We start from the raw sequence: 25,061 nt of genomic DNA, 5'->3' as shown, positions 1-25,061 counted from the left end.
ATATGATCACATTATTGGGTTGTCTGTCATTTCATATCCTGACTTGTCAAGCTTTTATTCTTACCCTCAAGTGTTGACTCTATTTTCTAGACCTGCCACTGCCATGAACTATCTGGTGACCTTGACTAAGTCCCTTAACCCCTCAGATACTCAGTTTCCTTACCTTAGAGGATGATGGGGTTGGTCAGAAAGATCCTAAGTAGTTTTCTTCCAATTCTGAAAGCCTCTGATCTAAGCCTCAATTACTTCCCAGTTCTGAGTTCATTCAAGGGTTCAAAACCAGTCCAAGCCCATCAATGGATTACTGGGATTTTACTTCATTTTTGCCAGCATTTTAATGCCTCTGTGTGTGTGCGTGTGTGTGTGTGTGTGTGCGTGTGTAACTGTAAAGTTGAATTTGCCAGAGTAGCAACATATCTCATTAAGATCCTTGTCAAAATGATCGTGTGTCCCCAAGGTATTTCTTCATTGTTTCCCAGCCTAACCCTTCTGCTGTTATTCGCCCTTTTAAATCTTGTGTCTGACTGTGGAACTAAAGGTTGTAGCCTCATCTAAATTTTGACTACACCAGCCTGGGTCTCCCTGTTAGGTACATGTTTTGTTTACCCTTTGTCCCTTGATCATTTTTCTCTGGTAGAAGAAAACACTATTTTTAATTAAATCAGTGGCTCTGTCACCAAATGTCATTAGAAATGTCTTGGGTCAAGTAGCTTGTTCTTATTTCACAGTCTGATCATTTTAACCCTTTGAGGTTACTGTTCATAGTCTATGGGAAATTAACTTCTTTGGGTTGTGTCAATACCATGTTCAAATAATCTCATGGAACATTTATTTATTTATTTATTTTATTTATTTATTTTTGGCTGTGTTGGGTCTTCTTGCTGTGCAGACTTTCTCTAGTTGCGGCAAGTGGGGGCTACTCTTCGTTGCGGTGCATGGGCTTCTCATTGCGGTGTCTTCTCTTGTTGCAGAACATGGCCTCTAGGTGCGCAGGCTTCAGTAGTTGTGGCACCCAGGCTCAGTACTTATGTCTCGTGGGCTCTAGAAAGCAGGCTCAGTAGTTGTGGTGCACGGGCTTCGTTGCTCTGCAGCATGTGGGATCTTCCCGGACCAAGGCTCGAAACCATGTCCCCTGCATTGGCAGGTGGATTCTTAACCACTGTGCCACCAGGGAAGCCCCTCATGGAACATTTTAATATACAAACTCTGATGATCTGCATCTGGATCTATGTCATGCCAAATACTCTGATGATGAGAAACATCTGGAATGTCAATAACATGTAAGTAAAATGTGTTGACGATGTCTGAAATTTTCCTTTAAATTATGTTTAGGTGCCAAAACAACTCCAAATGCAGGTCTAATTCATATGCCTGTTTTTATCCTTGTCATGGACCTCAATTGCTGGTTCACTTGAACAACTTCCCCACTAGGCTGTGAGTGAGATTCCTGGGCAGGGTACTCACTACCCAGATAAGTACCACTTATCTTGGCCCTGGTACAGTGCCTGGCACAGATGAGGCGCTCAGCGATGCTGGTTGAATGAGCCATCTCACTGTTGGTCCCTGCATCATGCTGTGACTCACTTGTGGCTAAGTTCTTGGTATGAAGGGATAGCAGCTAGAAGGAGGCATGAGCCCAATTCATCATAATGATTTTCTTGGGTCCCCAGAATCTATCTATTCAAAATAAGGTGCTACAATAGCCACCAAGGAATTCTCGGGCTGCCTAGTACTTCATTAGGATCGTGGGGATAGGGAAAAGCACAAGGCAGAGAAAACACAAAGATGTTAGTTTATTATTACATTTCACTCAGCTGTATCAGGAAAATTGCCAAGAAATGAGTCACAGTTATGTCAACATTTTAGGTGAATATTTCTCTTTCAACCCTGTGCTAGGTTGTGAGGATATAGGTATTGGGAGGGCCTGCAAATGGTTAAGTAATCAGAAATTTTCTTAAAACACGATAGAGACTTCTCCCAACTCAATCCCTGACTTTTGTTTAGGGAGTGAATTTTTTTTTTTTTTAATTTTAAATAAGGTCTACATAAGATAAAGATAGTTTGTATTTTACGCATTTTATAGTTTGCAACTATACCTTATGCCATTTGATTTCCACAGTAAATCTATATGGTGTGCACTGGGCTGATAATGTTTTCCCCATTTTGTCGAGCAGGAAACAATTGATGGTTGGAGGAAGCCAAAGTAAGTTAGGAGGTGACTTATCAAGATATCACATCAGGTTCTTGAATTCCAGGCAAATTCAAAATTCCCCTAGGGCTTGCTTCTACCCTGCCATGAAGTCTAACTGGCTTTCTGGATTCGGTGTCGTGTTGTGTTTGGTTTGCGCCAACGGCAACTGAATGTCAGGCATGTTCATGGCAGATACTGACCAGACTACAAAGATACTTATTAATGTTCCTTTTCAGCTTGGGACCAGAGCAGTTTATCTTTTCACATCTAACTTCTGGTATTCTTTCTTCATATAGTTGTGACTTTGAGAAGTAAGACCTAGGCTTAAAAATCTAAAATTTCATCTTAAGGGACCTACTGACCATGTGTCTGATGGTGAAACTCTGACCACTGTGCAGTGCTTTAGGCTCCAGGTTTGCGTGACTCTTGAAGGGCAGGGGACCTCTTCAGGGCCAGGCACTGGCCCTCCTGTGCCCCTGGTCTTCCTTTAATATCCTTCCTCATTCTCAGCGGCTTCCATTCCCTCCATCTGGTCATTTCTCAGAACCTGCTTATCTTTCTCTTCCCCCAACCAGGCATTTAGAGTTTTAGTAAATTAATGTCTGTCTTTCATCTCACTCAGAGCTTGTCTATTTTACTAAGTGGGGCAGAGAGACATTTGGGGTCTTGCAACTTTGAGTTGCAACCCCGGTTGTTTGACTGCGGACCTTACCCTGTGAAATGAGGATAATTACATACCTACGATGCTAAGTTATCATCTATGTGCTCCTTCAGATCCACTTCTCACTTTTCTCTAATCTGGTCATAGGAGATATATCAATAGGCTGGAGTTTGGAGGGTGGGAGGAGAGGGTGGGGCATTTATCCCCCTGGCTCCCACTCTGGGTCACTCCTGGTTGGCCACATACCTCTAAACCAGGTGATATCTCCTGCTAGGCAGCCCTCTCAATACGTCTACTATCTTCGGGTTCTGGTAACCGTTCTGAGCTCTCGCTCCTGCACGTCTAGGACTGAGAACACTCCACTTTTGCTAGCCCCAGGATACTGCACTTTTTCATTTTCCTAGACCCTGCCACATGTATTTGTAAGGAATGTCTTTATTAGTTTCTTCCTTACCAGTTTGTGTCGTCTCTTTCCTACCAGGAAGTGCAATTGTGACAATTAAATGAAAATGTATTTGTAAGGTAGATCACAGAACGCCTAGTATATATTCCATAGATGCCACTTCCTTTTTTAGCTCACCCTCCTTTAAATCTTTCACCCTTTTAAATCTTGATTCTGATTATAAAACTGAAAGCTTTAGACTCAGGCAAATTTCAGGTTTTATTGGAGCAAATCAGTGGATCCTTTTGAAGCTGAAAAACCTTAAGCAATGTCCTGAAGTGACTCACACAGGGTTCTCTGCTTACTCTATAGTTGGCTCTGCCATCAAGGAAGGAATAAAACACCAAATAATGAAAGAACATCCCTAGACAGTTAATACACACCTCCCCCCATCCTGATTTCCTCGGTGAGAGATCCAGGGACACCTGTCCCTCTGTTTTGAGGACAGGTGGAGTATAGGAGGTCAGTGGCCCGGGAGCTGCTCTCTCTCTGCCAGCAGAGCCACGCTGGGTCAGCAGTGCAAGGACTGCTCGTTCCATAGATGCTTTTGCAGGCAGGCTATTCTCACCACCAGCAGATGATGGCCCAGCCAGTGACTAACTGACTCGCGTTTGCTTTGTCAATGACTGTGTGACTGAAATACCTTCACTTGAATTTATGACAGATGCTAGCCAAAGAACCCTTTGGAAATTGGGAGAGTTTTAGTATCTTAAGAGAATTAGGTTCTGATGCTCCTTGGTAGACACAGGGTTGAAGACCTGATTGACATCCTCCCCATTTTTCATTTCTACAGAGCCGACACCACAGCAGCCAATTAAGTGAACAACCAGGCTTTGTGCTTTCTCAGGCACTGTTTCCATCACTGAAGGACTGAGCAGACTGAACAATTTGTGTATTTGGGTTAAACATATTTCAGAAATGAATGCACTCAGCCATCTGAGTTTATATTCAGAAATACAATTATGGTCAAATATAGAAACAATTGGCTTCCCTCTATGCTGAAGATGTTGCTAATGAATTTTCTAGAGATGAGCACCATAGCTTTCTTTCCTCCAGTGACGTGCAGGATTTATGGCTTATAGGGTCCCATGTCGTTCATTTGTGATGGACACAGAGCTCTAGGTGACTGACGGCTGGTTTCTTTGAAGCCAAGCTCTTGGAAAAAGTATGTGTAAGTGTAGGAGTCACTTTGGCTCTAATTTCAAATGTCATATTCTACCTGGAATGGACCGGGTCCAATAGTTTCATTACTAACTTCCTTCAATTAACTTTGCTTTATCTTAGCAGGCAAACATGTCTTATTGCCACTCAGTGTCAGAAGGCAATTAACCCATTGACATAACATGAGAAAAAAATGTTCAAAGACAAAGCAAACACGCTCCGAAAAAATTACTTGGTGATTTTCTCCTCTTAATTTATTTTGCAGCCTCCAGTTTTTGTTTGGCCACTTTCCTTTTTTTTATTTTTACAAAGTTGCCGTTTCTTCAGCCCCGTAAACACAGGAAACCCATGAATTAATCTAAGCCGTACTTTGACAAAGAGATGGACGCAGCTGCATCCTGGGCTTCTGTTAGTTTCTGGAAATGTGTCAGTGTGCCTTTCCTCACAGAGGGAGCAGCCAGGGGTCAGTAGAGGGCACTGCTTGAGCAGCTCCAGAATGAAGCTGTGAGCAGTCTTGGAGTTTTCCTTGCTGTGCAGGTGAGGGTTGGGCCTGACAGGAGAGATGGCCACAGAGGCAATCGGGAGAGAATCGGATCTGTCAAGTGGAGCCAGGTGCTGCGGAGGTAGCCCTCTGTCTTTTGCCCTCCGTTACTTCAGAGAGAAACATCCTGGAAACAGATGCCCAGAAACACTGTCTATGCAAATACTCCTACAATACAACCCCCTGCTTTTTCCATTCTGACTCCTGCTGAGAAGGGCACAGCATTTCCAAACGTGGCTCAGTTCCTCCCGTTCAGATCTCTTCATCCAGACAGGGCGGTAGGGCAAAGCGAGAGGGTCCAGGGTCGGTCCAGGAGAGCCCCCGTTATCTGCTTTGCCTTGCATCACCTGATCTGCTGAGGGCGTCCCTTTGGGACTTCTCATCACTCCACTATCACAGTAAGGAGCATCACGGATGAGGCTCTGGAGGCCCAGAGAGGTTGAGCTGCTTTGCCAGGCTCACACAGCTCGCTGGTGACGGAGGCAGCTTCCTCCAGAATACCTACCCTTGCCCAGGGCCTGGGATATTCTGGGCTGGAGCAATGGATGCCTAGGGAGTGGGGGCCAGAGGACCAAATTCGTCCTCTGGGCAGGCTGGGCGGGGAGAGGTACCCTGTAAAGGGGGCAGCCTGCTAGTCCGGGAGGGGTGCTTCCTCTCAGAGGCCCCTTTCTGGTCATCTCCTCTGGTGCACTGTCCGTTAACTACAAAGTCCGGCCAACTGTCTGTCTCTGATTCCACTTAGGCACCTAATCTGGTACATTCAATTTGTCCATCTTCTCCAACAGATTAACATTAATGGCTAACTTTTTTCGAACAGTTACTATGTGCCAGGAACTCTTCTAAGTGCTCTAAAATATTGTCTCTTTTAATTTTCACAACAATCCTATAAGGAGATTTCTATTATTATCCTCTTTCTGTAGATGAAGAAACTGGGGCTCACATAAGGTATGAATCTCGCTCAAGGGCACACAGCCAAAAAGTAACAGAGCCTGGATTTTTTGTTCCGTCCAGAGCAAGCCTTTGAGCATAATATTCAATAACTATTAGTTTGTTCTCTCCGTTTTTTAAAAAACAAGGTCAGGCCAGATTATCCATTCTGGAAGAGCGGGGAGGGGAGGTGTAGAGACTGTTTTTGCTGTTAAGTGAGCACAGGCCCCAGCCTCCTCTTATTTCTTCTCTGTTCATTTAGTCGAGTGTGTATCCACCATCACACAGGGACAGCTGGCCATGGCTGCGTTATGAGGGAGATTTGGTACAAAGTGTTAAAACGGACAAACTGGAGGGAACCACAAACTGCCTGGGGAGCAAGAGAGGTTTCACAGAGACACCAGCTTGGGACCTGGGTCCAGAAGGATGTATAGGGGGCCTCCAGGTGCAGGAGGGCACAGGGTGTGCACAGAGAGAAACAGCTTGTGCGAACACACGGTGGTTGGAAAGGAGCTGATGCCGTCACAGAAAGGAGAGCTTTGGTGTTGCTGTACGGTAGGGAACATGGTAGGGATTCTGAGGACAAGGAGGGGAAGGAAAGGAAAAACGCATCCAGGAGTAAAAGGGTCTTAAACTGTGTTAAGACACTTGGAAGACTTATCCAAACTATAATTTATAGTGCAGGATAGAATAATTAATTCTTTGAGGATTTAATAAAACTTACAGTTACAAGTTTTATTATAAGTTTGAGGGCATTTGGATGTAGCATGAAACCATTGAAACCCAGGTGTTTTCACATGGATAGCTCCATTCTGTATCCTAAGGTTCTGCAGTTGTCTATTTCTATTGTGCTCTGGGCTTTTATATTACAGTGCATTAGGGTAGGATCAGTTTAAAGATTTTACTGCTATCTAGCAGAACACAGCCAAGCACCTTCGTCTCTATCATCTTTCTGAATTATCTACCAAGGCAGGGGATGCTTTTGTTGTTCCTGGCAATGGTCAAATTAACAATACTCCAATCAGTGAAATTTCTTTATATGAAGTTGACTTCTTAAAATAAAACAAACTAAAATATCCTCAGAGTTCTGCATTCAAATGGAATCCGGTTAGCTCCCTCTGGTCTAAAATGCCTGTGACGACAGGAAACTCAACAAAAGGTGGAAAACTATTCCATTACGGAAAGCCAGCATTAATTAGACAACCAGAAGCCAACCATACGGCCCAGAGAACTGGACTGAAAAATTCAACTGGGGTCTCACTTATGACTTGGTCAACTGAAAGGTGAGGGGAAGCCCTTCCAACTCTCTTGTATTTGGGGTCTTCTGTTTTAGATATGAGAGGTCTATACCAATCTCTATACCAACAACTGGGTCTTTCTACACCTGGGTTCTCAGACCTACTGAATTAGAATCTCCATGGGTAGTGCACAGGGCAGAGAAAAGAGGGTGAGGGAAAGATTATAGCAAATGCATGTTGAGAAATACTTTACCCACAGGAAAAGCAGGAAGAAGAGTCCTGGCAACACAGCACATTGGAGATTACAGAGTTTTATGGATTCCTTCTTTTTAGCAAGTCAGGACACAATAAATGGAGGGATAAGAAGGTCCCATTTCCATACAAGATGCAAGTTTTGCTATAGTGGGTAGGGGGACAGCAGCTAGGCACACCTACCTGCTTTTGCTGTATCTGTGAGAAAGGGATCTGCTCAGCCCCCAAGCAGACAGAGAGCTGGGCCAAGAGTAATCCACACTCAATTTCTATTGACCAATACTTGGCCAGGCTCTTGGAACCACAGGAAACTGTGGAATAACATCGGGGGTCTTTAGAAGGACACAAAAAGATATAGTCTCTAAGAAACCAGAGCAGAAAACAAAAGGAGAGATAAAAAGGAAACTGGATGAGATAAAAAGAGATATGGGTAAGATAAGTCAAGATTGTAAGGATGCTAAGCATGCAATGGCAGAATGAAACCCATCCAGTAAAATCAGAATTGAAGTTACAAAATCAAGTCCTGGGCAAATTTGGGAAGCTTCCGCAGGATGCAGAGGAAAGGAAAAAAGAACTAAAAATGATGAGAGAGACAGCGATAAATGGCGCTCCCAACTAAGATTATGTTTCTTGAGAAAAGAAACTAGAAGAATTAAAACTAAAGAAATAAAGTCACTGCTAAAGGAAACTTTCCTGAGGTAAACAATTATTTAGCCTGAGAGGGTGCCCTGGGAGAGGGAAACATAACACACAATAAAAAGCGAAAGAATGCGCGTGAGTAAGGATGCTGACTGCATTAGACGAATGGTGGGTTCTAGTGGCTTGGTTCCTACCATGCACTGAGTTGGGAGGGAGAGTGTCTGGGTGGGTTGGGATTTGACTTCTCAATGTGGCAGAGCTGTGCCAGACTCTGAGACATGTATGAACTAGTGAGTCTTTGCCATGACCTTGTTCTTGGACTTGGAGTCTGGCCCTGTACCTGCTCACCTTCTGCCTCCACCCTGGGACAACTCTGTCCCAGCAAACCTTGGGTCCTCTCCTGGGGTTTCCAGATTTAGCCAATAAAAATATAGGATACCTTGTTAAGCTTGAATTTCAGATAAACAAATTACAATATACTTACACCAAAAAAAGTATTTGTTTATCTGGAATGCAAATTTGAAATCCTGTATTTTAGATGGCAACAATACCTCCTTCACCTGCCCTAAATTTTCCCTAACATTTGTCTTATCTTCCCTTTGCCCCAAGACTCCTGAATACATATTTCAAGGTTTATGGTTCACTTACTGATACTTTGGCTAGTACTTACTTGAAAAATGCTAACATGGAACAAGGGAGAATATCAGTAAATATTTACCATCTAATGGTTTTTCACAGTGTACACGCTTTGGTCTGAAGTCCCATGCAGGCTTCTACATTATTTCTAAGTCTGCTAAAAAAAGTTTTGCCAAAGCTTGGTGTTAGAATACATAATTTTGGTTAATAGAATGATCATTACACATGTGTAGAGTGTATCTAAGAAAATTGACATTTATTTAAAATTATATATATTTGCATGTCAACTTGTCTGGAAAAATGTTCTCCAAAATCTTTACAGTAATTACCTCTGGGTAATAAAAGTTTTGAGTGATATTTAGTTGCTTATTTATGTTTTTCTGGATTTTTGAAGTGTTAACATGAGAATGTAACACTTGATAATAAAAATAAGGATACTTTCATTTTAAAAAGTCAGCTATTTTTTAAGGTGACACATGCCTCAAAAGTCTTGCTAGCAGTTCCTAAACTTGGTTGTGTGTCAGTTTCACCAGAGGAGCTCTTTAAAAATGCAGATGGATTCCTGGGTTTCACCTCTCTCCCAATAAATTGGAATCTCCGGAGGTCGGCTCAGGCATCTGTATTTTGGAAAAGCTTCCCCAGTGGTTCTGATGGAGCCGAGTGGCCTTTGCCCTTGGACTGACATTCGGGAGCCGTTGACTTAGAAACAGCACGTGCAGGCTTAGATTCCCCAGGTGTGGACAGATGCTCCCTCTCTGCTGATGTGCAGGTGGTAACTCTGATGAGGATAAATAACCACCTTTCTAAAGTTAGCTGCTGCCCGGTAAATTTCCTAAATGCCAGTGCTGTTCTCTTTATTTTGAGAAGAGTCACTGAAGTCTTTTTAAAAGGATATTTGGAATTTGTGATGGAAGGGCTCCAAGCCTCATCATCCCAGCTGTGGGCAGCAGCCCTGGGGTCTGCAGAGGAAGGCCTTGGACTAGCCTCAGGCCCAAAGTGGAAATGGGATCAATCCTTGTTCCAGCCGACCCAGGAGCAGAGGCAGAAGATGAGGCTAGCCAGTTGGAGCCGTCCTGGTGAGAAGAAGGCCGAGTTTTACAGCAATCTAGGGAGCTCTGCTGAGATGTTATCCATCTGTAACAACTTAGATTGAAATGTTAATGAATGCCTTCTGAAAACAGCATTTTATAAACTGAGACTGAGGCCGGAAGGAAGAAGAGGCTTAGAGAGCCCAGTAGGATGGTCAGGCAGCCACGTGCAATTTGCATTCCTTCTGCCTTCTTTCAATTGGAGGCACAGTTTGTAACATTTACTTTTGTTATCAGGTCCTGATTACATCTGGAAATTGGGGTCCAGTCATGGGGCTAAGCTGGCTCATCCTTCCCAGCTCCCGCAGAGAGGAAAAGGACACAACACGGCAACCTTTTGCTTCCCCTGCTGTTGCTGCTCTTTATCTTCTGGGGAAGGAAGCAGGATGGTTGGGGGAATAGACATTCCTGTGGCCAAAATTACCAGGAGACAAATGTCCGTATCATTCAGTTTCCCTTATCTGATCACCTGTACCTTTTTTCAATTACAAATCCTCAGGCTTACTTGACAGATTTAAGCTGAGGAAACACCAAAACTGATTAATTCATTTCTGGAGTTTCAAGGGACTGTTTATCTTACAGCTGAATGGAGCAGCCAGCCTGGAAATTATATCCTTGTCCGTTCGTCCATCCCTTCATTCGTCCATCCATCCTTCCATCCAATAACATTATGCTAGGCACTGGGTAAGTAGAGATGATGAATAAGAAATGGTGGCCCTTTTAAGATTTTTCAGCTTGGCAGGGAAGATAGAAGTATATAAAAATAATAATAAAACATTTTAAATGCTAATACATAGGTATAACTCATTAACTTTGGAAGGTTACGTTGATATAGTATAACTATAAGAGCTACACTACTGGGCCAGACTGCTACGTTCAAACTGAAATTGAGTCCCCCTAAAACCAAGTTTCCCCTGCCAAGTTTATGATTAACCTCTCTACCCAAAACTTTATTCTCTTTCTTGTCCTGCCCCCTGTTCTTCTCAGAATTGAGGAGTATCAAAGAGGAGGAAGGACTGAAACAGAGCAGGACCCTGGGGGGCCCTCCTGGGTACAAAAGCCTCTCTGTATCCCCTCCTTCTTATTTCTAGAAAAAGGCTTTGGTCTCCTAGGCCTTCCCTGAGTTCCAAAGAGCAATCTTAAGCAGTCACTAATTAAGGAAGTGAGAGAATGCAAAAACAAAGGAAAAGCAGTCAAGAAACAATAGTTCAGCGATAAAACGGAGTCCTAGTTCCTCCTCGAGGGATTTACACAACAATCTGATACATACCTTTGAGTTGTTCTGCAGGAAAAATAAGACCCCCCACCCAGGTGGAGGATGGTCACTACACAGACCCCAGACTGGCTGGAACCAGAAGGTTGATGACTGAGATTCCTGAAACACCACCCTGTAACCTCACCACCAGCCAATCAGAAGAAAGTCGTGCACCCTGCAGCCCTCACCTCAAATGTTGCCTTTAAAAACTTCTCCCTGAAAACTGTCAGGGAATTTTGTTCTTCTGATCGTGAGCCACCTCTTCTCCTTGCTGGGCTCTGCAATAAATGCTGAACTTTCCTTTACCACAACCTGGTGTCAGTAAATTGGCTTTGCTGCACAGCAGGCAAGTGGACCCAAGTTTGGTTCCGTAACAAAATCCTATTTCTTCCATATATCTTCTGTGTAAACTTAGGCAAAACATTAACCTTTCTATGTCCAAGTTTCTATCTATAAAAGGAGGATTACGTGTGGTATCTACCTTATAAGCTTCTTAGGAGGATTAAGTGAGTTAATATATATTTATTTCAAAAATGTCAGAAATCATAATCTGAAAGGCAAATATATAATCAAACAGAGAGTTGGCACAAATATTTCTAACTTCTGCCCACCTTCATTCTTGGACCTCTTCTACAATTTTACTTCCAGCTTTCCCAAGTAGCACACACCTAGATTCATGTAACAGCACAATGATAGTGGTAAGTACATGGGTTATAAGAAGGGATTCTTCTGTGAAAGAACATTACCAACTTGCCTCTGGGACAGTGTTTTTCTCCCTTTTTAGGGTCATGGATTCTTTTGAGTATTCCCTCCGTTGATTTAATAATTACTTAGTGAGTACCTACCATGTGCTAAGCATTATTCTAGGCACTCAGGGAACAAAGCAAAGATTGCTGCCCTTGTGGAGCTTATATTCTCTGGGGGTGGGGTGGGGAATAGACAATAAGAAAGAAGCATAATACACAAGTGAGTTATCTAACATGTAAGAAGTGATACATGCTTCAGAAAAATGAAAAGGCCAGGAGAAAGGGTGTTAGAAGTGCTTGTGGGTGTAGAGGGGGACAAGGTATAACTTAAAATAGGGTGATTGGAGTAGCCCACATTGACTGGTAATATTTGAGCAAGAGTGTGAAGAAGATAATGGAGCTGGCTGCACAGATGTGTGAGGGAAGAATGTTTGAAGCAGATGGAACAGCCAGTGCTAAGGTCCCAGGGCAGAGCATGCCTAGGGTGTTGAAAGGACGTCAGTCTGGCCAAGCTGAGCAAGGCAGGGCATCATAGGAGATGAGGTCAGACTACCTGAGGAAAGCTATCCATCCTTTCTCTGGAGCTGTGATTCCCACACTTGAGCCCGCATCAGGGATGGTGAGAACTCAGGTCGTGGTGACCCCACCTCCAGAATTTCTAACAAATTTCCAGGTGATGTTGACACTACTGGTCTGGGGACCACACTTTGAGAACCTCTCACCTAGAACATATATTTTAATGGTATTCCTGGGCTTCTGAACTCTGTCTGGGACCACAGTCAGGAATCCTGGCCCTAGGGAACTTTGGACTGGACCACTCATCCACAGACCACTCTGAAGGTCCTGCATCAACCTCATCTTTTGAACCAGGGGAAGAGCATGATACCTGACCTCTAACTCAGGTTAGGCCAGAAAAACTGATAATGTTTCTGATTTAACTTCTCAGCCTCAGTGGTGACTCCTTAGCCCTGCTATAATAACATTTTATTCTCCTCACTGAATAAGAATTTGTGGAGTACTTTGTTACAAACACGTATTTGGGGCTCTAAAAAGATAACGTTAAGTAGCACTAAAAGCCTTTCCGTAGGGTACAAAATTGGCTCGACTTATTACCTTCTAAAACAGCACATGGCTCAGTTCGTGTTTCAAGAGGGGAAGATTAAAGACATCATAGCGTTTCCTCATCAGGATGGTACTCAGAAGTTCACGAAAAGGAGGCAACAAATCCCCTAGACTTCTAAATAATAAAAGATTTTTGTGACTGTTGTTAAAGAGAAGCTGAAGCAGTACTTGACAAACCAAAATGACCTGGCAAGTATTTGTTGTGAAGAGACGGCGGGGAGAATATTAAGTGGAAAGCAGGAACATGTGAAAGCTAGAATCAGATAACTTAATCATTGCAAGATGAGGTCTGAATTATGTGCAACCTACTTTGTATTTACTTGGTTTTGCAAATTAGGTTGGAGTTTGATCTATAGGCTGGACATGGGCAATTATGCATTACTGGGACACCTCAGAGGGGAGGTACTCAGCAAGAGAATAAAGAGGCAATTGGCATGTTAAGAATGCAAATAATGAAGACACAGACATGCTCCAATGGGTGAGAGAGGACAACTGGGGAATGATTAAAAACATGCATAAAACTAAGGTAATCATTTCCTTATGACAAATGCTTACCGTTCCTACCATGGAGGAACCTGAGCAGCCCAGAGCGTTCATTGACTCAGAGATACTGATTTCTGAGTATGTCTGATTAAGGAATATCAGGCCTTAGGGAGATATAAATTATAAAGCAGTGTCTCATATTTTGGAGCAATTACCAAGTCATTTTCAGGTACACGTTTCTCTTCATTTTTCTCTGCTTTGTTATGTTTTGAATTCAGAGATTGTTCCCCTTTGCCAGTTGAAATCAAAGCAACTATATAGTATCCATTACAGCTAAGCCCATGTTTCAAATAAATGCATGTCCATAATGTTTAGCTGATATTGTACTCATCAAAAGAAATAGTGGATCACTGCTTTTAAAATATAATTTTTCGTCTTTTGTGATGGTATTGCCGGAGGAGTGTCAATTCCTAATGAAGGCATTATTCAATCAATGGGACTGCTTTGTGAATTTGAAATATTCACCTACAGGAAGTCAGTTTGGGGACTGGGAAAAGTTGCTCGACTTGGGTCTGTGATACATAGGTGAGTCTTCGCTGGGTCTCATTGTTGTGTAACCTTTAGAAAGTCACTTACACCCCCTGGAAAATCTGCACAATGATTCCAGCTTGGGGGTTGTTGGAGGGACAAATGTGATAGCTTATGTGAATGTGGTTTTAAATCCTAAAGTGCTGCACACATGTTTGATACTAGTATAGTCTACATATGAAGGTCAAAATTAACATCGTTTTGTAGAAATGTGTCTGGAGGATGCATGACTTTTAAATAAATTGACTGTTTACATATCAAGGAAATATTGCATTAAGAGTAAAAATTGAGGTAACCAGTTGGGTGGTGTGCTTACTGATTAAAATGGAATATAGGCCCTGTATCAGAAAACAACAATTACCAACTATACTAATTAATGCTAATTTGCATTTAGTGAGCTGTCCTGAATTAAAATAGTTCCCATCACTTTGTTATAAAGCAGAAACTAACACACCATTGTAAAGCAATTATACTCCAATAAAGATGTTAAAAAAAAAAAAAGAACAATGGCCAAGAATTTTGAGAGTATGCTTTTTATTTTCCTTAAAAAAAATAAAAGAGTGTGCATTGTGTATTACATGTATATTTTACAATGTAACCCTAACCAACTCAGTCTCATTATTTGTTGACACAGGTAGTTCAGACTCAGGGTCTCACTTAAGCTAATACCTGATAAATTTTCAGAGTACAACTATAAATAGAACACATTTCTGAATTTACAAATTGTTCTTATTTGGTCATATTGCAAAATTATCTAGATAATCTAGCCTAGTTAAAACTAGATAGTTGACTCAATTTTGGTTTATATCTAGATTTTGACCTCACAAATCATATTCAAAATATTTTAAAATATGAAGCTAAGTGTTACATAAACATGACTCACAATTCAGTTTAATCTACATAGTAAAATAATGATTTCTCCAACTTGTGAAGATTTTGTATTGGGAGAAAACACCTCAACTCCTCCATAATATTTTCCATATAATACAAGGTCATAAAAAGAAAAAAAAAAATAAATGAGCCCTATCTGAACAAGTTGACTGTAGCACAAATAATTTTTTAAAAGTTCAACCTTTCATTTTGAGATAACTGTAGACTCACATTCATTGATCTATATGTCTACCACTCTGCAAATACCACAAAGTCTTGATTACCATAGCTAGATAACAGGTCTTGAAATTGGGTAGACTGTTTCCTCCCACTTTACTTTTCTTTTTCAAAATTGTTTCAGATATTTGAATTCCTTTTCATATAAATGTTAGAACGATCCCCTAGGAGGAGAGAGAGGGAAGTCCCAGCTTTTCCATGATGTGATGTCCTTTGCTAACATGAGGTGGAGGAAAGGGCAGTAATTCCTGTCGGTGGGGATGAAAGTCCAGCACTTTACTCGGCTTCCTCTAACGTGTTGGGGTGAGCGTCTTGGGCTCCCCATTATAGCCTTAAGAGGGCAGAAGTCTAGGCTCCCCACTGGATCTTTGCTGGCGTGGGCAGGCATGGGGCTACAGTCTTTTCAGTAGCGTCAGGCTGGAGCGGAGGGGTTATTATCTAAACATTTTCTGTCTTACTTTCCCCTTGCTGTCCTTTTGGCCAGAGAGAGCAGGCCTTTGTTGAGGCTTTTTTTTTTTTTTTTTTTTTACTTGCACCCACTGGTGTTTCTGGGTGGCTGGTTTCTTCAGCTCTAAGTCTGGGACATACGAGGCAAAAAGAAAACCCAGGAAACTCAGCACTGTGTCATTCTGTGGGTCCCTAAGTCCCTAGCCATTCTGTCTTCTTTTCTCCTCCTTTCAGTGTCTTCTTATGCTTATTTTATATATAATGTCCAGGATTTGTAGTTGCATTTGTAGGGAGGAATAGAGAAAAGAACATCTACCCCATATTCCCAGAAGCAGAAGTCTTCCCTAAATAATTTTTAATATTTATTTACAAGAAAGTGCTATCAACATTGCTTAGCTTTTGACATGAACTGTAGAATGGAGGTAATGAAGAGGCGTGAGGCATATTCAAGACAAGCTTTTCAGAGCAGCAGGCTGAAGTTCTCAAAAGAAACAGGTTTTCAGACAGGTCCCCTATCACCCTACCCATGAGATGTGATGTGAATGCTGAATTAGTTCACAGTTCCAAGAATTACCAGAGATCACACATGGAAAGTGCTTAGGAAGGAATCCCGGCTTTCACTCTTTCTGTCACTAATTTTGATTGTAGAAAAGAAAACCATCTCTTAGGGAGGTTCAAATGAACCCTGAGCCCTTGGTGAAGCCATAGGAGATCACTGGGCACTTTCAACTTCTGTCTGAGTTCTTTGACAAGGTGGCCAAATTCTGCTGCTCTCAAGAGTGGCAAAAAGTACATCTGCTGAGGCCCTGTCTTCACCTGTCTTCCTTGGATGCTTTCCATGGAAGTGAGCATCTGTGCTCCAGCCTTATTTTAGTATTTTTTGTTGTTGTTGAAAATAATTGATAACATTTGTGGGACATTCTATATTTCATCCAATAAATATTTTATGAGACATCTCAATATGCTTGTAAAGAGACAGTAGTTGTAATTCTATTCTGGAGTGTCTGAAGCAGCTCCAACTCTATGGGTCAGTCTTCCCCATCACAGCTCAGTACAGGCACTGTCCTCATCTGCTCCTTCCTCCAGTGGGGACAAACTGCTGTCTGGTCATGTGAGCTCCAGCATAAGCCAAAGCGCGAAGCCCTACATCTGTGCAGGCTTTGGAAATGCCTGGCATTTATGGATGCTTAATTAATAACCATGACAAAATAGGGCTTTGGATTTTCAGGCTATTCCCCCAGGTTCCTCAGATTAGAATCCTGGTAGAGCCCTCAGGATAAAGTTACTATTTAATAGATGGATGGATGAATACATAGGTAGGATGATAACGTGGATCTATGTATAATTTATGAATATGGAAATTTGCTGCAAGAACGATACGTTTAGACCATAGCAGAATCTTAAATGTTTTGAAACGTATAGTAAGTTAGACCACGTGCCTTCAATATCCTGAACATTGGCCAGTTTATGTCATTCTGCCTAGCTAGTTTGTGACTGTATTCCTCAAATCCAAGCACAAGTTATTTTGTATTGTAGACAGGAAGTATGTGGGGAAAAATACTGCAGTAATTTCCATTTCTTCATTTTTTTCCCTTGCCCTCATTTTCTGTGTCCTTCACTTCCTCCATTGATCTAACCTCCAAGGTTAATGTTTAAGAAATGGAAAAAAAAAGAAAAGAAAAAAAAAGGAAACTCAATGCTGTCAATCCCAGTATTTAAAAATGTGCCTCTTAAACAGAACAGAAGAGTCATGGAATTGTTTGGAATCAATGTTTAAGGGATCCAGATTCATTTCCATTATTAAAGACCCAGGCCACATTCTACTTGTTCCAAGGAATTTTCCCCAATCATTTTGAGCTAATAGGACCTTACCAGCAGTAATTCCTTCCCCTTAAATCCTTATTATCACCACCATGCAGGTGATGTTTATTTCCTATTTGGGATATTGACCATTGTTGTTCATGTCTGATTTCCTCGCTAGATTGTGAGCTCACAGAGTCCAGACACATTCCAGTCCCCCACGATGCCTTACATATAGCAGTGCTCCCCAAATACTTGTAAAATAAATCTATGAATAATTTACAAGGTGACTCAGCCCCCCAAATGCTCTAAGTCTTTCAGCATATTATGCTATAAATGGATTTTAACTCATCTCTCCAGAGTTTATCCTTTATATTCATCAATCTTCATCTGTCAATTAATAGGCAGAATTAAATAAGGGCCACAGAAATATCTTGAATTAAAAGGAGAATCCAGGAATCTGTATTTTTTGCCAATATTTCCAACCATAAAACCTGTTTGTATGACACTGAATCTATGCAAAAATCAGAAGTACTCCACCCCAAAAGAAATTTAGGGTTTATTTACCCGATGTGTGGCATTGTGATAACAAAGTGATCAAATCCCTCATTTTTTATTCCTGACTTCATTTGCATAGTGACTAAGGTATACAACTGGCTATTGTTTAATGCAAAACGAATGGATTATCTAGATCAGTGCTATTCATTGGAAACCGTGGTAGACAAAATGATCTTTCCCCATCCTAATCCCTGGAATCTGTGAATATTTTACTTGGCAAAAGAAGTCCCATTGCAAATGTGAAGAAGCTAAGGAGCTTGAGAAGGGAGATTACCCTGGATTATCTAGGTGGGCCCACTGTCATCACAAAGGTCCTTATAGGAAGGAGGTAGGAGAATCAGAATGAGAGGAGATGTGATGACAGAAGCAGAAACGTGTATGTGAGAAAGAGAGGGGAGGGGGAAAGAGGGAGGTAGAGAGAGAGAGAGAAAGAGATTTGAAGATACTATGCTGCTGGCTTTGAAGATGGAGTCAGGGACCACAAGCCAAGGAATTCTGGTGACCTTCAGAAGGAAGGCAAGGAAACGAAGTCTTTCTTAGATCCCCGCTTACACCTTGACTTTAGGACTTCTGACCTTCAGAACTGAAAAATGGTAAATTTGTTTTGTTTTAAGCCACTACATTTGTGATAATTTGGTACAGCAGCAGTAGGAAACGAATACAGAAACACTGTGAGCCACAGATATGAGCCATGTATCAAACTTAAAATTTTCTAGTGGTCACATTAAACAAAGCAAAAAAAAATTAATTTTAGGAATATATTTTAGTTAACCCAATATGTTCAAAGTATTACTTCAACATGTAATCAAAATTTTAAAAATGACATTTTATATCCTTTTTGTTACTAAGTCATCAAAATTCAGTGTATATTTTATAGTTATAGCATATCTCAACTTGGATTAGCCATATTTCAAGTGCTCAATCACCACTTGTGGCTGGTGGCTACTGTATTAAATATAAATAGCCCAGATCTAGATAATTCAAATATAACCCATTTGCCTCAGTCACGTAGGTCCGTGTCTCTTTTTTTTTTTTTTTAATTTATTTATTTATTTATTTTTGGCTGCGTTGGGTCTTCGTTGCTGCGTGAGGGCTTTTCTCTAGTTGCGGTGAGCGGGGGCTACTCTTCGTTGCATTGCATGGGCCTCTCATTGCGGTGGCTTCTCTTGTTGCAGAGCACAGGCCCTAGGCGTATGGGCTTCAATAGTTGTGGCACGGGGGCTCAGTAGTTGTGACTCATGGGCTCTAAAGCACAGGCTCAGTAGTTGCGGCACACGGGCTTAGTTGCTCTGCGGCATGTGGGATCTTCCCGGAACAGGGCTCGAACCCGTGTCCCCTGCATTGGCAGGAGGATTCTTAACCACTGCGCCACCAGGGAAGCCCGGTCCATGTCTCTTAAAGTGAGGTTCACTGACAGCATTGGTATCACCTGTGAGTTTGTTGGGTGGGATCTCAGTGCTTCCCCTCCCCCACCCATCTACAGAAGCAGAACGTTCATTTTAACAAGAACCCTCGGTGATTCATATGCTCATTAAATATTGAGAAGCACTGCTCTAGATATTGGGTAAACTTTTTTGTTGTTGTTTTATTATCCATGTGAAAAGTTGCTTAAATATTTTGTCTCACACATCTCTTTCTCAAATGATCAGTACTTACTGGTGTCTGTTTTGCAAAATTTTAACTGTTCCTGGGAAAATCCAGGATCTTCTGTGGAGAATTCTTCTGTTCCTCTGGTCCTTCACAGTGAAGGACAGCTAACGCAGTAATCACCTGCAAGGGGATGAGATCTGGTCTCCCTTCTAGCTGCCTTCAAGGTAGAACAGTGAATGAGTCTGTTCAAAAAGTGGTACCTCCCACTGAATAGACCTGCAGCTCTGAGTGAGAACACATGAGGACAAATCACCTGATTATTTTCCATAATGGTGTGGATAGGTAGTCCAAGAGAAATCTGTGATACAGTTGCCTCATTCCAATTCTACTGTTCATTTATATACATGCAAAGGAATTGTCAATCATGTGACGGCTCCGAGGGTTGTACTCTTTCTAGTTCCTTAGAGTATGCGGCACCTTTCCACTGGAATTTTATGATATTCACACTTTGAGATGGGTGACTCGTCGGCAAACTGAGCACAATAAATTTGGGTGCTCAGAAATGTCAGTGGAATTATTTGACAAAATGAATGGCATTCAAAACTTAGGGTGAACTTCAGCCACTGCCAAGAGAAGGAGCAGAGGGTAATGCTCCAGGTCTCACACTTCATCCCTTCATCCTTTGCCTGATAGTTTGCCTTTTTTCGCCCTGCTCTTTGGTTGAGGGAAGGAGTTTGGCAATGAATCCTTAGCTGGTGGTAGGGAAAAGCAAGCTCTACAACATTTTGTAATACCTGAAAAGTGTTTTAGAATAATGAAAATTGTGCTATTTAATCATGTGACCAAGACAATGGAAAGGACTGAGAAACTTTAAAACTATAATTAAAAAACTAGAGCTCTGTTTTTGGTGATATCGCAGTCTAGATTTTATATGTGTACCTTTCAGCCACAAAGCACATAGACATGCTGTTAAACGCAAGAAATATCTTCTCAAATGTGTACCTGAGGTCATATGAACCCAAGGGAAATCTCAGTGGCAAAAGCAAACAAAATGGTAAATGGTTAGAGGAAGCTGCGCTGCTCTCGGGGTATGTGCTTATGCTTGTCAATGACAGAATGTATTTCAACAGATGTATGCAGAAGGTGGGGGTAGGTAGGGAAAAGGAGGCAAAGCCTTGGGCCCACCCAAAATTAGGAGTTGAAACTGAGCCCCTTCCATAAAGCCAGGATCACGGAAGGGTCAGATTTCAATGAAAGGCTAGACTAAGAAATTGTCTTCAAGAAAAAGGAGGTAACAAAGTGTCTGCCTGGAGTACCAGGTGGAGAAAATAAAAAGAAGGGGGGGAAATTAGCATTCAAAAAGATACTGACTGACAGTTTTACAGAACTGATAAACAAATTGGACACTCAAAATCAGGAACTGCAACAAATCCCAAGCAGATAAATAATGATGAATCCACATGCAGACACATCAAAGTACGACTGCAGAATATAAAAGACAAAAGAAAAGATAAAAGTAGCAGGGAGAAAAGATGGATTATTTCAAAGGAATAGCAATTACAGTGACAGCAGAATTCTCTACAGTAAACATAGGGGCCAGAAGACAGCTCGGAGTGCTAAGAGAAAATATCTGTCAACCTATCATTCAAGAAGAATAATCACTTTATGGTAAAAAAAAAAAAAAAAATCTGAGAGGCAATCACTAAATGAACTTCCAAAGAATGAGCTCTCTGCAAAATGAAATTGAACCTAGAAGAACAAATAGAGGTATAGGAAGGACTAATGAATACAGTAATTGGAAAACATGTAGTTAAATATATGTAAATACTGATTGTATAAAACAATAACAAAATGATAGTAATGACTAGTTTGTGGTGGAGAAAAATGGTGGCAAATACTAAAAATCAATAACACATTGAAGAAGGAGGATGATCAAAATTTATCATTGTTAGGAGAAGTGTAAAATTATTGATTAATTTGGACTTTTAAAGTGAACATTCTGAGGAAAGAAGGAAAAATAGAATTAAGACAATTCAATCTAAATAGTAAGGAGAGAAGGGGTAAAAGCACAGAAAATTTCAGGAAAACTAGCACAATGTAGTATGATAGAACTCAAATTTAATGAAAACTACAATGAATCTATGTAGTCTAAACTTGCTAATGAAAAGATAATTGGTCAGATTGGTTTATAAGAAATCCACCTAGAGTCTGCTTTTGAGGTACACAGCTAAAACACCAGGACACAGGAATGTTGAAAGGAAAAAGATGCAAGAGAATACACAGGGTGAATTCTAACCAAAAAGGAGCTTTTGCTGCTAAATTAATGTTAGATAAAATAGTTTTTAAGGCAAAAAGCCTTACCAGAGCTAAAGAGGATCACAACATAAGGACAAAAGGCTCACTCCACTAGAAAGATATAATATTTCTAACTCGTATATGCCTAATAAAATATGCACAGATGATATTTACATACTTACAAGGAGAAATTGACAAATCCATAATTGTTGAGGGAGATCTGAATATATTACTCTCAGTAATTGATAGATGAGGCAGACAAAAATTTGTCAAGGATATAGAAAAATTTAACAACATAATTAATAGCCTTGATCTACTGGACATACACACACACACAGACTTCCACCCACCAATTAAAAAACATGTTTTCCACCTCAAACAGTATGGAATATTAAAAAGAAAACTAACCATAAAATATTAAAAAACCAATTCTGGCAATCGATTAGAAAGAGCATCATGGCAATGAAAAAATTCACCAATAAAACTTACCTTATCAAATTTAGGAAGTAAAATCATATGCTCATCTCAATAAATGCAGAAGAGGCATTTGATAAAATTCAGTATCCATTCATGATAAAGATAAAGATACTTAGTGAACTAAGAATAGAAAGGAATTTCATTAAGCTTATGAAAGCCATCAAATAAAAAGCCTCCATAGTAAGTACATAATGGTGAATTGTCAGAATCATTCTTTTTAAAATTAGGAGTGGAACAAAAATACCCTCATCTCTGCTTCAAGATTATACTGAAGGCCTAATCAATGGAGTAGAATGAGATAAAGAAATAAAATGTACAGGAGTTACAAGGGAAGAAATAAAATTGTTCTTATTCTCAGGAAATATGATTCTGTATATAGAAAACCCAAGAGCACCTATAGTAAAATTATTAGGATTAATAAGAGAGTCCAGAAGGCTTACTGGATATTAGATCAATGTAACAAAATTGCACTCCTTATTCACCAGGAACAAACAGTGACAAAATACAAAAATATAAAAAGAAGCACCACTTACAGTCATCAGCAAAAATGGCTCCTAAGAATAAATCCAACAAAAGATGTACATGAAGTATATGGTAAAAATTACAAAATTTTAATGAATGACATTAAAAAATACCTAAGTAAATGAAAAGATATGCCACATTTGTAGTAAGTAGACTCAATATCGCAAAGACATTGATACCCTTAAATTCAATGCAATTCCAATAAAAATCCCAAGAGATTTTCCTATAGAACCTGACAAAATAATTAAAAATGTTCATGAGAGAACAAAGGGTCAAGGATATCCAAGACAATTTTGAAAAACAAGGTGGGGAAAATTGTTCACTTGCCCAAGATTTATTATAAAGCTGTAGCAACTAAGATAATATGGTACTGTTGTACAGAAAGAAAAATTGACCAATGGAAATGTTAAAGAATTCGGAAAGGTACTCACACATATATGGAAACTTAATAAATTATAAAGTTGTCATTTCATCTAAAGAGGAAAGTGGGACTGGGACTTGGTGAGCCATGTGGCAAAAGAAAAAAAATCTCTACCTCACACCATTCCAGGAAGATACAATTCTTAAATGTAAAAACTGAAATTTTAGATCATTAGGAGAAACTATAGAGGTAACAAATGTCTTGTGTGTAGGAAAGGATTTCTTAAAGAAGACAAAAACATAAACCATAAAGGAAAAGATTGGCAAATTTGAATACATTAAAATTTAACACTGCTATGCATTAATACACACCATAAGAACAAAGTAGAGAAGCCACAGGCATGGAGAAGAGAGCAGCAGTATATTTAACTGACAAGAATTAATACTAAGAACATATAAAAAAGTTCCATGTGAATAGGAAAAAGCAAACAGCATAATAGAAAATTAAAATGTGAACAAAATTTACAAAAGGAGAAATCTGGAATGACCAATAAGCAGATCAAAAGACCTCAAACTCATTAGTAGTTAAGGAAATACCCACTGAAACTGCAATAGATAGCTTTTCATACCTGTCAAACGACCAAAGATTTAAAAGACTGAAAATAACAAGAATTGGAAAGATGTAGAACAACAGGAACTCAAGTAACAGCTCATGCAAGTGTAAAATTGTGCACTTAGGAGCAATTTGGCAATATCTGGCAAAACCGCAGATGCTCATCTTACCTTATGACCCAGCAATACCACTCCTGGGTTATATACCCTGAAGAAACCCTCACACCTGTGCTTATGGAGACGTGGCCTCTGTGGTCTGCTCTTGATTACCTCTCTGATGCTGTTTTCTACTATTCTTCCTCTCATTCTGTCTGTTTCCTCTGTGCTGGTCTCCTTGTTCCTAGAACACACTGGGCACATTCCTAGCTCAGGGCCTTTGCACTTGCTGCTTCCTCTGCCTGAATTGCTCTTCCTCAAGGTATTTCCATAGCTCCTTCTTCATTTCCTTCTAGTTTTTACTTGAATGTCAACTTCTCATTGAGGTCTTCCTGGCTCCTCTATTCTCCATCCCCTTTTCCACCCTAATTTTTTTCACCTTAGCACTTATCATTAACATAATATACATTTAATTTATTATTTATGGAATGTAAGTTCATAACTAAAAGCAGACTTTTTTTTTTTCCACTACAGTGCCCTTAGGACCTAGAACAATACCTGGTCCATGGTTAAGTGCTCAATAAATATTTATTATATGAATAAATGTGCATAAAAACGTTCATTCCCGCAATGTTTGTAATCCTTCCAACACTTTGTGAGATAGAGTAGGATGAATAACACGCCCATTTGTGCACTGGGAGAACACTGAGATACAGAAAGGTTAAGCAGCTTGCCCAGAGTCACAGCACAAGCGGCCAGCACAGTCTGATGTATGTAAGGCTGCCCTTTCTCTGACTAAAATAAATTCCACATTCCAATATGTTCTCCTAGGAAGGAAGAAAAATATTAGAATGGCAAATCAGTTTATTCCCTTAAGTATTATGTAATCTCTAGAAAATGTATTACTTTGGAGAGAATCTTTCTATTTATTTGGTAAATAAGAATTACTTCAAGCAAAACAGAATGCAAAAGCCTCTCAGTCATGCTTGTCCTGATATATATAAGGGAAGTGGTTACCCTACTGTGAATTTTACCAGTGAGAATTTTAATCGTAAGATGCTCATTATATGAGGCATGTGAAGAATGTAGGGAATATAAATATTGTACATTACATGCACTTACTATAACCACGTAATATAGTATCATTTCATCAAACAGGACTTTCTATGCCACTTTGTTTGAAGACTAAAATGAAGGAAAGAAAAAATGCATTTTTAAGGACAATAC

The 25,061-nt window shown here is 40.4% G+C and overlaps 1 long non-coding RNA gene across 1 annotated transcript; it reads left to right on the top strand.

Moving 5' to 3' along the window:
• The first annotated feature begins 358 nt into the window (after window positions 1-358).
• On the top strand, window positions 359-23,524 carry LOC309660450. Its single transcript, XR_014263408.1, has 2 exons — window positions 359-10,460; window positions 11,065-23,524. It is a non-coding gene; the product is annotated as an uncharacterized lncRNA (long non-coding RNA).
• Window positions 23,525-25,061: the final 1,537 nt, after the last annotated feature.

Source organism: Balaenoptera physalus (genome assembly GCF_965194825.1).
Source record: "Balaenoptera physalus genome assembly, chromosome: 4".
Classification (NCBI taxonomy): Eukaryota; Metazoa; Chordata; class Mammalia; order Artiodactyla; family Balaenopteridae; genus Balaenoptera; species Balaenoptera physalus.
Note: the sequence above shows the minus strand (reverse complement) of the source record. Positions and strands in the feature narration are given on the sequence as shown.